Raw genomic sequence first — 11,845 nt, forward strand, 5'->3', positions numbered from 1 at the left:
TTGAAAAGGAAGGAAAAATACATGTTATAACTTGAGAAATCTTCTACTATCCTTTCATTGCAATTATTAAACTAGTCAAACACTTAACATGTTGTAGATGAATAACTGGTTCAATTTATTTATACACCCTATCTGTTCTTGAAAGCATATATGCTGTGCCACGTCCAGGATCATAGAGGTCATAATCCTCATGAAAACAACTTGAAGCGCACCATAATTTGCATATGTTAACTTTAATCTCAACGCGACATCTTTTATGCATTAAGACAAACTTATGAGCGGAGAACATTTAGGATCAAATTTGAAGTCACAGGTTCCAATTAGTTGGGAATTCATTTGGGGGCTCAAGATTAGTAAGGACTCCAGGAAAAAAACAACGACAAAAACAAACAAACAAAAAAAACCAACACCACACAATGTAAACAAATAAGCAAACAAACACACCAGTTCTGGAAGAGACATCCCAAACTGTATATTACAGAACCAGAGATTGGTTAAGGTTGGACAGGACCTCTGGAGGTCACAATGTCCAACTAGCCCTGCTCAAGCCAGGCCACCTAGGACCATGTTCAAATGACTTCTGAATATCTCCAAAGAGGGTGAGTCCACAACCTCTCTGGGCACCCTCTACGAGTGCTTTACTGTGTGGGTGATGGAGAAGTGTTTCCTGATATTCAGACAGAATCTCCTGTGTTTCTGTTTATGCCCGTGGCTTCTTGTCCTGTCACTGGGCACCACTGAAAAGGATGTGTGTAATAAGGAACAGACTTCAGCCTCACAAAAAAGTGAGGAGTTAGAGACCATTAGGAGATGAATTAAACTGGGGCAAGCAAGAGAATGAACTGTTTATGTAAAAGTTACATTACCCACCATTTTATTACAAAGAAGGTTATAACTAACCTCTAGAGTGTTCCAAAATGTTTTATAAAATTAAATGCTGGAAGAGGAAGGCTAAATTGAACTAGTATGTCTCAGAAGCGATTCTGTAACTATCATTTGTCATACTTAATCAACAAATTAAACTGAACTGAAAACTCAATAAGGTAATCTTATCTTTTTTAATATATGCAACTCCCGAGGACAGTAAAAACATGTTTAAAATTGTTGTGATATCGAAAAATCAGTTATTCCATCTGTTATAACAAAGATAAATTTTGCAGAGTTAATAGTCCATAAGAACAGATTTTTTCTTTCTATCAACTCTACAAAAAATGAGGTATGATGGTTTCACCCTGATGGGCAGCTAAACTCTGCCACAACTGCTCTCTCACTCCCCCTCAAAGGAAGAGGGGAGAAAATATAATGAAAAAGAGTTCAAAGGTTGAGATAAGGACAGGGAGATCACCCACCAAGTATCATCATGGGCAAAACAGACTCAGCATAGGAGATTAATATAATTTATTGTGTACCACTAACAGACTAGATCAGTGAGAAACTAAAAGCAAACTAAAAACACCTTGCCCCCATCCCCGCTCTTCTACATCTGTCCCCTGAGTGGTACAGAGGAACAAGGAATGGGGGTTGGAGTCAGTCTGTAACACTTTGTCTCTGCTGCTCCTTCATCTCTCTTCCTCTCCACAGGCTGCAGCCTCCTCCAGGCCACATCCACCTGCTCCACCGGGGGCTCCTCCACGGGCTGCAGCGTGGAGATCTGCTCCGTGTGGGACCCATGGGCTGCAGGGGGACAGCCTGCTCCACCAGGGGCCTCTCCACAGGCCGCAGGGGAACTGCTGCTGCCTGCCTGGGGCACCTCCTGCCCTCCTTCTGCACTGACCTGGGGGGCTGCAGGGCTGCTTCTCTCATTTTCTCACCCCTCTCTCCCAGCTGCTGTTGCACAGCATTTTCTTCCCTTTCTTAAACGTGCTCTCACAGAGGCACAACCAGCATCTCTCATTGGTGCATCTTCGGGCAGCAGTGGGTCCCTTTTGGAGCCGGCTCTTATCTAACATGGGACAGCTACTGCACTTTTCTCACAGAGGCCACCCTTGCTATCAAACCTTGCTGGAAAAGCCTGATACACAAGGGTATTTCACAACACCTATTTATTGGAATTGAGGTCTTTTGAATTTCACTTAGACACCCTATTGACCATCATCAAGTCAATCAGCTGTTTTACCACCACCATTCCCCACACAACACTGCCTTGTGTTGCTACATACTCACAGTGAGATGCGAGATTGAGAAGCAGTAACTGACAGGAGGTGGGAACAGGGATTCAGTCAGTGTTTGACAGACCGTGCGTGACTTCAGACAAATTATTTGCTGTTCGTAACATACTCCACATCCATCTCAGGAAGCATCAATAAAGCTTTTGTTTATCAAGCTCTTGGAGGTCTAGGGAAGAGCGTGCAGAACAAACATGAACGCTGATGCCCAGTCTCCTGTGGTGAGTCCTCATGTACACATTTGTCTACATTTCTCACCCTGTCACTTCAACTTTGTTACTCTCTGCATTTAAGGCACTACCCCTCCTTTCCAGTGCAGTCGCAACCCAGGCAGAGAGGAAGGCCAATTTCTTTCTCCACACCATAACTGGTCAGCCCTCTCCACCACCTTCTCCACAGTCCCCTGGGCCAGCAGCAAACCTCCGTGGCTGGGGGAACAAATGCCAGCCAACCATTCGCTGACCCAAAAGCCCTTGAGCCCTTCCCAGCTCTCCCCAAGCCTCCCGAGCTGTATGCTCTGCCTCCTGTTACCCCACCCAGACAGCAATCTTGTCTCAACAGCTTCAGCTGCTAGGGAGCTTGAACTCACTCACCTGCACTGCACTTCTGACCCCGTGTAGCCCAGCAGCAGCAGTCAGTGTCTTCCCCTCAGCAGTTTAAAAAGCTTGACGGCCAGAGCTGCCTGAGACGACCTCTGTCTGCAGGGGGATTAGCACCTTTCACGTCACCCTGCAAACAATCAAAAGAGCGCACGCAGCCAGTTACTGTGCATGAATGAAGGGGTTAGGAGCAGCTGAAACAGCCCTTACACATCTGTTTGCAATCATCTGATCACACAGTTAATTGGCACGAGCTACATTATTTCATCTGACCTGTGTAAGACAGATTTCTTATATTCCAGACTGGGCGTGGCAAAAAAAAAAATAGTTATGATAGCTAACGCTTGTGTTTTTTTAAGATGTCACTTGTTTCATAAGTATTGGTATTTATCCTTCTATAGACAGTGAGTAAAGACCGCAGCATCAGTCTGGGAGATCAGTTTATGAGCTGATCATGCAGCTCTGCTTCTCATTTTCTCCCCTCTCTTGCAGAGCACACAGAGACAAACGTGGATGCAAGTTACTGTGCCAGAAATAGCTGTGCAGCAATATACTGTGGACATGACTGTAAATAGTTTTATGAGCTGGCCAAAGGCAAAAACATAGTAAAGGCTTATTCATAAGTGATGGTATCAGCATATCTAAATTCTTCCTCCACCACACCAAACGTCACAGGAGGACGCTTCAAATAAAGGGCAGTTAACCCAGGAGGTGATTGGTCATTCCTGGTAAATGTCCAGTGGAACAAGCTGCAGAATGAAGATGTTCATCAGGTGGAAGCAGAAGCTGACTGACTGAATAAAAACTGTACAGCTTTTTTTTTTTTTCTAGCAACTCTACTGCCCTACATAGCCTGTATAAGCTCTGTGCATATTAATGTATACCCACATACAAATATATATATTTATAAAACATCAGAACAGCCCCTTAAGTCAATATAACAGTGAAAGTGACAACAGCAACAAGTCTTGTACAGTCAAACTTGTCACAATATATTAATTAGAGCAACAATGCTTTCAGCTCACAGAAGTATTAATATATTTTTTTTGCACTTGCAAATATATTAAAATTGTTTACAAATGCCAGCAAGATGAGTTCCAACATGCCTGAGATGCGAACAGGCACAGTCACACAGCAGATGGTGAAAATAAGATATGGTGGTGAAAGCTATTGTCCCTAACTCACCTAAATATGTCACTGACATGGCCAAGAAAGGACTTCTGATTTCAGAATTTAAATTTCTGATATCCAACATTGACCCAAAGAGCATCCTAATATATATAAAGATTTCTATGTATTACAGAAGCTTTTGGGTCAGTCTCTTAGAAATAAGACACTGTTGTCAGCATGATACCAGCAAGCTAGCAGTGTAGGACAGCAATAGTTGCCACACATTGCAGGGCAGAAGGAAAGATAGGTCAGTGAAATAAGGTAATTAAAATAAGCAATGGACAGTTGTAATTACTAAGGATGATTAAGGAAAATAATGGAAAAGAATAATTAAAGAGAAAAAAAAGAAATAAAAGAAGGTTTTATGTTAGAGAATTTAAATTCAAATGAAAGAAATCACTTGGTATAATATTGTTCTGTTAAGTTCAGTTCTCATCAGATAGTCAATTATGAAAAAAAAAATCACTGGGAAGGTTAGAAAAGGTCATAGTGCAGTCCATACTGCCAAGTCTGTTTCTCTTAGTCTCAAGGATGTTGTGAGAGCTTTCCAAATACTTACTGTAAATAGTACGCTTGCTTCCCATCACAGAATATCTAAAGGTCAGTGGTGTCCTCAGTCTAATCTCCATAAGTTTCCAAAACGAAGTTTTGCTTTTTATTTTCCAAATGTTTTGCTACTGGTAGGTGCTTTCTTTACATTCTGGAGGCCGGAGCTCTTCAGCAGCAAAGAGGCGCAGCATAAGAACAACATATGCTTCCTCCCCCATGCTAATCTAAAGGACCTACTGCTGAAGGAAGAAAAAAGGCTTCACACTGGTTGGCATCTGTGGTAAAGCAATGAGCTCTCATGTTGTGGTAGGTTTTTAAGAAATGCACATTTTTTCTCTGTGAAATGGACAACAGTCAGCAATTATATTTATATAATCAGATACAAACATGTAATTGGTAAGTCTCACCATTCTGTGTTTGTTTGGGACTAATGGTCTAACAGTGAAAGACTGATCACTCATCATCAAACCCATCAACAGTCCAGCCCCCTACCCTTTTTGCTAAACATGGAAGACATCTGTAATATTTAAGACATCTGTGTTTAAAGAAGGCTTTGGCTTTCTCTCAACATAGTTTTTCATCATACTTGACCCTGCAGTAAATCTGTAGCAGCAAATCTCATTTTGCAAACATAGAACACAGGATCACTGTAGACTCAGCCAAACAAAGGTTAAGGAGATACATTTCTGTTCAAGTACACTTAGCTCCAGAATTAGCGGAGGCAACACAGAAAGTGCTTGGCTGAGTGCGTAGACTTAAAATGATTTTTTTTTCCAAAGTTCATTCTAGTGCTAATATGCCTCTCAACAAATGCTGGAATGTCAGTCGTTAGATGGGAGAGGGAAAACTTTCAGGATGTCCCAGACGAACTACATTGGGACAGTTATGTTAAAACGGCAGGATTTTTTTGCAGTGAAGTCTTTGAAATTTATGAACCCTTAAATTGTTTGTTAGGAACAGCAGGAAATAATGGACTGTTATTATCTTTTATCTTAGATTGGAAGGTCTTTGGGAGAGGTACTGCCTTTTCTGTGTGTCTTTGGCTGAAAGCTAGCAGAACAGAGGCCTATCCCTGACTGCCCCTCATCTGTGACTGCTGGGTCAGTCAGAGGAGAATTTGCCATTGGATTCAAAGGGAAATGAATCAGATGTCTCAGTAATATATATATAAATGATAATATGCAGGGAGTAATAATTGAAGAGAGTGTCTCTTAGGTTCTGCATGTTGATTGCAAGGATAAAAATGATTAGAAGTGTTTCTCTTGTCAATTTGGATCCTAGAAGGATGGAGAGAAAGGTCAACCAGTCAACCCACAAACCAGCCCTTCTCATGTGTGTGTGAATTGTTGGAAGCTGCACAGGGCTGCTATTTCTCCTTTTCAAATGACACAGAAACTCAATTTTTTCAGCAAGGAAAATGGCACAACCAAGTCCTATTTTTAAACTGAACTGTTCTTGGACAGTACAAATAAAAAGTAATACTATCCTGACTGTACATTTTGTAACCTTAAAAGGAGAGAGCTCTTTTTCAGGGAAGATCAGAATTTCTGCCAAGTATTATCAGCAATGGGGTGGAAGGCAAAACATTGTTTTCACAACTTTCTTGACCATTAGTGGTAAATCTGATCTAGCCTAATGCAGTCTCTCTGTGTGTCCCTTTTAGGAGGTAAGTATGGCTGGTAAAGAGAAATACTTGCCAATCTCTGTCCATTTTGACATGGGTTGGAGCTGTGGTAAAACCTCTGTATTTCCAGATCACCAGACAAATGCATCAGGTGGCTTCTTACTTCAGTATGCTCCTTTGCAAAGATGTCTAGTGTGGTGGTTTTACTCAGCTGGGCAGCTGAGCTCCACCACAACCACTCTCTCACTCGCCCTCCTCAAGGGAAAGGTGGAGAAAATACAATGCAAAGGGCTCAGTGGTTTAGAAAAGGACAGGGAGATCACTCAACAATTATCATCATGGGCAAAACAGACTCAGCATAGGAAGATTAATGTAATTTATTACCTATTATTAACAAGCTAGAGCAGTGAGAAACTAAAAGCAAACTACAAACACCTTCCCTGCATTCACCCTATTCTATGTCCTCCTCCTGAGTAGCGCAGGGGAACAGGGAATGGGGGCTGTGGTCAGTCCCTAACACTTCAACTCCGCTGCTCCTTCACAGTCACTCTCTGCCCCTGCTCCACGTGGGGTCCCTCCCACAGGATGCCGTCCTTTCCGAACTCAGCCTGCATGGGCTTCTCACAGGCAGCAGCTCTTCAAGAACTGCCCCAACATGGCTCCGTACCACGGGGTCCATCCCCCAGGAGCAAACTGCTCCAGCACGGGTCCCCCACGGGCGGCAGCTCCCCCCAGACCCCCTGCTCCTGCGGGGGCTCCTCTCCACGGGCTGCAGCTCCGGCCCGGGGCCTGCTCCTGCGGGGGCTCTCCATGGGCCGCAGCCTCCTCCAGGCCACATCCACCTGCTCCACCGGGGGCTCCTCCACGGGCTGCAGCGTGGAGATCTGCTCCGTGTGGGACCCATGGGCTGCAGGGGGACAGCCTGCTCCACCAGGGGCCTCTCCACAGGCCGCAGGGAAACTCACAACACAAATCATCAGCATGATGGTGGGTCAAGCAGTCCTGATGTGCTGTGCTTTTTGGTGGTGATACCTGGTCCTCTCACCTCATAACCATGTTAGCATGGGGACATCGCCACAGCTGTACTGGCTGCACAGAGCACTGCAGACTGCAGCATGGCTCTTGCCCAGTTTTCAAATGATCCATTTACCAGATAAAAACCCGTTACTCCATTACTGATTTTTTCCCCCCTAAAAAGGAAGGAACAGCTGTAGAGCTTGTGAAGAGCCTGAGAGAGGGCTTGGGGGTGTGTTGGTGTGCGAGCATGGACCCAGGCACAGGGACGGAGCCAGAGCTGAGGAATGGGGCTGTTCGGCGCGCTTCAAACTGACTAAAATTGTGATGGCGGGTGGGGGTGGGGGGTGGGGATGGAACTTTCCCTTCCGATCGCCCTATTTAGCACGGGACTGCCATATGGTTTTCTGACTGTTCTCCACTGTAGCCACTGTGTGGCAGAAGAGATCAAGACTATGATTTTCTGCGGAGGACAGCGGGGGAAGCGTGCAGCTTTCACACGCCTGCGTGGGACAGGCGCCATATTGTGCGGGAGGGCGGTGTGGCGGGGGCTCATGCACCACAGCAGAAATAACAACCACTACCCGGACAGATGTGTCATTAGCTGACAGTTCATTGCTTTTAAGGGTGCGGAAGAGTCCAGGTCAGGGCAGTTCACTCCGTTAAATTGGCAGAGCCAATAGTTGCCTTGCGTTTTAACGCCGAGGACAGCCTGCCCTGAACCTCATCTGCCTCCCAGGCCGGTGTGGCGGAGCGGGTGAGGTGGCGGCCAGGACATGGCTGTTGGACCTGGCAGAGCTGCCTTGGAACAGAAGGAGCTGCGTGGACGTGAATGTGCAGACCGGCTGGGCACCACAGTCAAAACTGAAGTTAAAAATAATCCCCTCAACAGAAGACAATAAATAGAACTCCAGGGAGTTCCTGTTAGCACAACGAGGAAAATTGAATGGCTTTTCCTCTCTTAAAATCCAATGTTCCTCAAGAGAAAAAGAAAATGTGTTGATCCATATTCACAGCAGACGAGGGAGCCTCATATTTTAACCAGATGCTAGATTTTCTCAAAAACATGCTTTCAGAATTCAAAAATTACTGGCAAAGTCGGATTCAATTCAATAATAAAATTTTCTCAACATGAAAATAATATGGAAGGGTCAATGTATGTTGTTGCTGTAACATTTAGTTGCAATGTCTGGGCAAGGGTTTAGTTTAAAAAATTACGTTTTCGTTTTAAATTTGATTTTCCAGTTGATGCATAACAAGAAATCAAAATAAACCCTTTTGTTCTGGGTTGAATAAAATGTTTTCATTTCTACCCAAACCAAAATTGTTTTCCGTTTGTTTAGTTTGGCCACTGAACTGAACAACTAGCATGTCATTATCCACACTTAATGGCAAAAAAGACATCTTAAGGACAAGCAGAGTTTTAATTAGTTCCACTTCAGTATTTAAGATCAATGCTCAAATGGAATTCCTGACCAGGAGTTTAAATAATAAATGCAGGTTTGTTTGTTTGTTTGTTTGTTTTAATGTTAGTTTTGCATTAGATACTAATATTTCAGAAGTGAATCAGGACTTTCTCGACATAATCACATCTATGTAGAGAAAAGATGGTGCCAGCTTAGTGTGCTTGTAAACAACAGAAATAAAGAGGGTTGGGTAATATAAAGTAAAAAACAGTTATGATTGTCTATGATGTAATGTGGTTAATAAGCTACAGTCTCAGTACATTTACTTCAGTGCTGACAAACTAAAAGACAAAGACAAAACAAAACAATACATATCTACCTCTCAACTAAAGCCAGTGTGTCAAAACACACTTCAGGCGACATCAGACTGTATTTAGAGAACAGTGTTGAAGATAACTATGGGAACAATTGATGTTGAAATCCAAGACTATGAAGACAGCAAAAGCACAAAACACACATATGGATCTGCAAAACTTTTAAGAAACGTTCCAAATTTTAAGCAAATGTTTTTGATGGAAACCCATGAAAATAAAAAAAAAATAAAATAAAAAAAAAAAAGGAAGGCAAATTTAACTATTCACTTCATATTTGCTCACTCTGGGGATGTTTAGGAATTCCGTAATGGATCTGTACCTCATACGCTGTTCAAAAGATCCCTATCTTACCAACTTGTGCTATATTTCAGTGGCCAAAATGTTTCTCTTTTGTTTCTCATGGCATGGTCTTACAGAACTGTGCTATTAGTCCTCAAAGGCAACATGCATATAACTTGGCTTTTATAAACACGTAGAATGTATTTCCAGCATATGAATATGGGCATTAGTCTCAAAAGGGCTACTTAACTTGCTAAAAAGATTCGATGGGGCTAGACTGTTAGGATGACTACTGGCACAAAGGCTGTAAGCCCCTCACTTTTACAAGCAAAACACTTGGAGTGGTTACAGGTTAAACAGGTGGCAACTGAACAAGAAAGAACAACTATGAGAAAGCTTAAATGTTGGTCAACTAGAGACACTATTGCTGCAAGAAATGACTATGACGAGACTGATCCTACTTCCTTGGATGTCTGATCCTCTGGCTAAACTTCAAGAGAGAAGTTTGGGTATACATCTAATGAGGAACCAGGATCCAGCTGTCAGTGGCCAAAGGAGTCATGAACTGCCAAGTGGAATAAGTGAAAGATCCTAGTGTAAGAAAAAAACGAAGTTATTCAAATTTACTCAGTTCACAAAGACCTATTCATTCATGTGTTCTTTTTACAAGGTCCTATTAAATTGCTAGTCCTTTTGAGACTGGTTTTCATTGTGCATTGCAAAGTGAAAAACTGAGAGGAACTTAATAAAGTCACTGCTCTGTACCAGGCTTCTGCTCATTTATTCAGCTGTATACCAGTTTTGATGCCCAATTTGACACAGAATCTATGAACTACTGCGATGTCTACTGGAAAAAAAAATCAGAAAGAAAAAGAAAGGAGAAGAGAAGTACTATCACATGATTGCAAAGCAAATCATGGAAATACAAACCAATTGTGTCAGCTTCCTAAATCTTTAGCCAGCCGAAAATAATAACACTAGGAGGGTGCTCTTGACCTCTGCATCTCAGTGGGTTGTTTACCTTTTTCCCTGCAGGTTTCAAAGTCAGTATGCATTGCTGATTTCCACTGTTGGTCATTCTAAGAGATGTGTATTCCAGGAGTTTGTATCCCAGGCCAACCTGCTTCCTCTGATGAGGAATTTGCTACTCATGTTGCCCTTCAAAAGGCAGTCAAAGCCTAATTGCCTACAGATTTTAGTTTGTTGATGATTAGGTTGTTTCCTGGATCATATCTTTTCAGTAGCACCAGACTTGGATTTGAACTGTTGCTTTGAGTTAGCACGTTGAGCAGGGGCTGCAGGATCAGCTCTGCGTACTGAACAGTTTTTTCCTGCTGACTTATATAAACGTGTTACACCATAGACATGTTTCAGCCCATTTCCAGACTAGGCCTTCCCACACAGTCTTCTTAGAGGAATATCTTCTCACTTCAGTATAATACAGGTTGTGTATGTTGCTGCCTTGTCAGCAGCAATATCTGCCCGTTTCCTACGTAATATTTGAGACACTGAGCTTCTGGCTGATTAGAGCTATATTTAACTGTGTTGATAATTAATTTTATCTGGTTGATGAGAAGTTGAACATGAGTCAAGTGTGCCCTGGCAACTAAAAGAGCTAATCATATCCTGGGGTGCATCAAGCATGGCCTTGCTAGTTGGTCAAGGGAAGTGATTGTCCCACTATACCCTGCACTGGTGCAGCCTCACCTTGAGTACTGTGAGTAGTTTGGGGCACTACAATATAAGAAGTGCATAAAACTTTTAGAGAGCATCCAAAGGAGAACTATGAAGATGGTGAGGGTCTGGTGGGCAAGACAAATGAGAAGCAGCTGAGGGTCCCTTGGTTTGTTCAGCCCAGAGAAGAGGAGTCTGGGGGAAGGCCTCATGGCGGCCTGCAGCTCCCTCACGAGGGGAGCGGAGGGGCAGGCGCTGAGCTCTGCTCTCTGGGGACAGCGACAGGACCTGAGGGAACGGCATGGAGCTGGGACAGGGGAGGGTCAGGCTGGGTACTCGGAAAAGGTTCTTCACTGAGAGGGTGGTTGGGCACTGGAACAGGCTCCCCAGGAAAGTAGTCATGCCACCGAGCCAGACAGAGTTCAAGAAGCATTTGGACAACACTGTCAGACATATGGTCTGATTTTTGGGTGGTCCTGTGTGGAGCCAGGACTTGGACTCAGTGATCCTTGTGGGTCTCTTCCAACTCAGGATAGTCTATGATTCTATATACTTTGTTGTGAATTGTAGAGCAGTCATCAGCTACTGCAGGTGAAATTCTGAATCTTGGTCATGGATGACACACTAAGCAGGAGGCAATATAAGGGCTCATACATGTAAGAATGAGCAGTTTTCTCTTGAGAAACAGCTGCAGCTCTGTCTAGACTGAATTGAAGTAAGGAAAGTCAAAGTGTGTTATTAAAGCAGCTTTCATATCAGTCAGTCAGAAAAGGAAAATGCCAATGTCACTTGGGAAAATGAGGTGTTTCCAGGTACCTTGCTTTCCCTAGTCATTCCAGCACTTCATCATCTTGAAGTATGACATCAGAAAGGGATATAGCATTCACTTTTCACTTGAGGGAGAAACTGTTATTCTATCATATCTGGATATCCAGATGACTCCACTATTAGTGGTTAATCTTTTTATTCATGGACATAAAAGACAAAAACC

General features: G+C 43.2%; 1 long non-coding RNA gene across 1 annotated transcript; it reads right to left on the reverse strand.

Annotated features, from left to right (window-relative positions):
* Window positions 1-415: 415 nt before the first annotated feature.
* LOC125183547 (uncharacterized) lies at window positions 416-5,471 on the reverse strand. The gene is made up of 3 exons (XR_007165748.2): window positions 4,494-5,471; window positions 2,759-2,894; window positions 416-2,334 (listed from the first exon to the last, which is right to left on the reverse strand). It is a non-coding gene; the product is annotated as an uncharacterized lncRNA (long non-coding RNA).
* Window positions 5,472-11,845: the final 6,374 nt, after the last annotated feature.

Source organism: Anser cygnoides, chromosome 5 (assembly GCF_040182565.1).
Source record: "Anser cygnoides isolate HZ-2024a breed goose chromosome 5, Taihu_goose_T2T_genome, whole genome shotgun sequence".
Taxonomy (NCBI): Eukaryota; Metazoa; Chordata; class Aves; order Anseriformes; family Anatidae; genus Anser; species Anser cygnoides.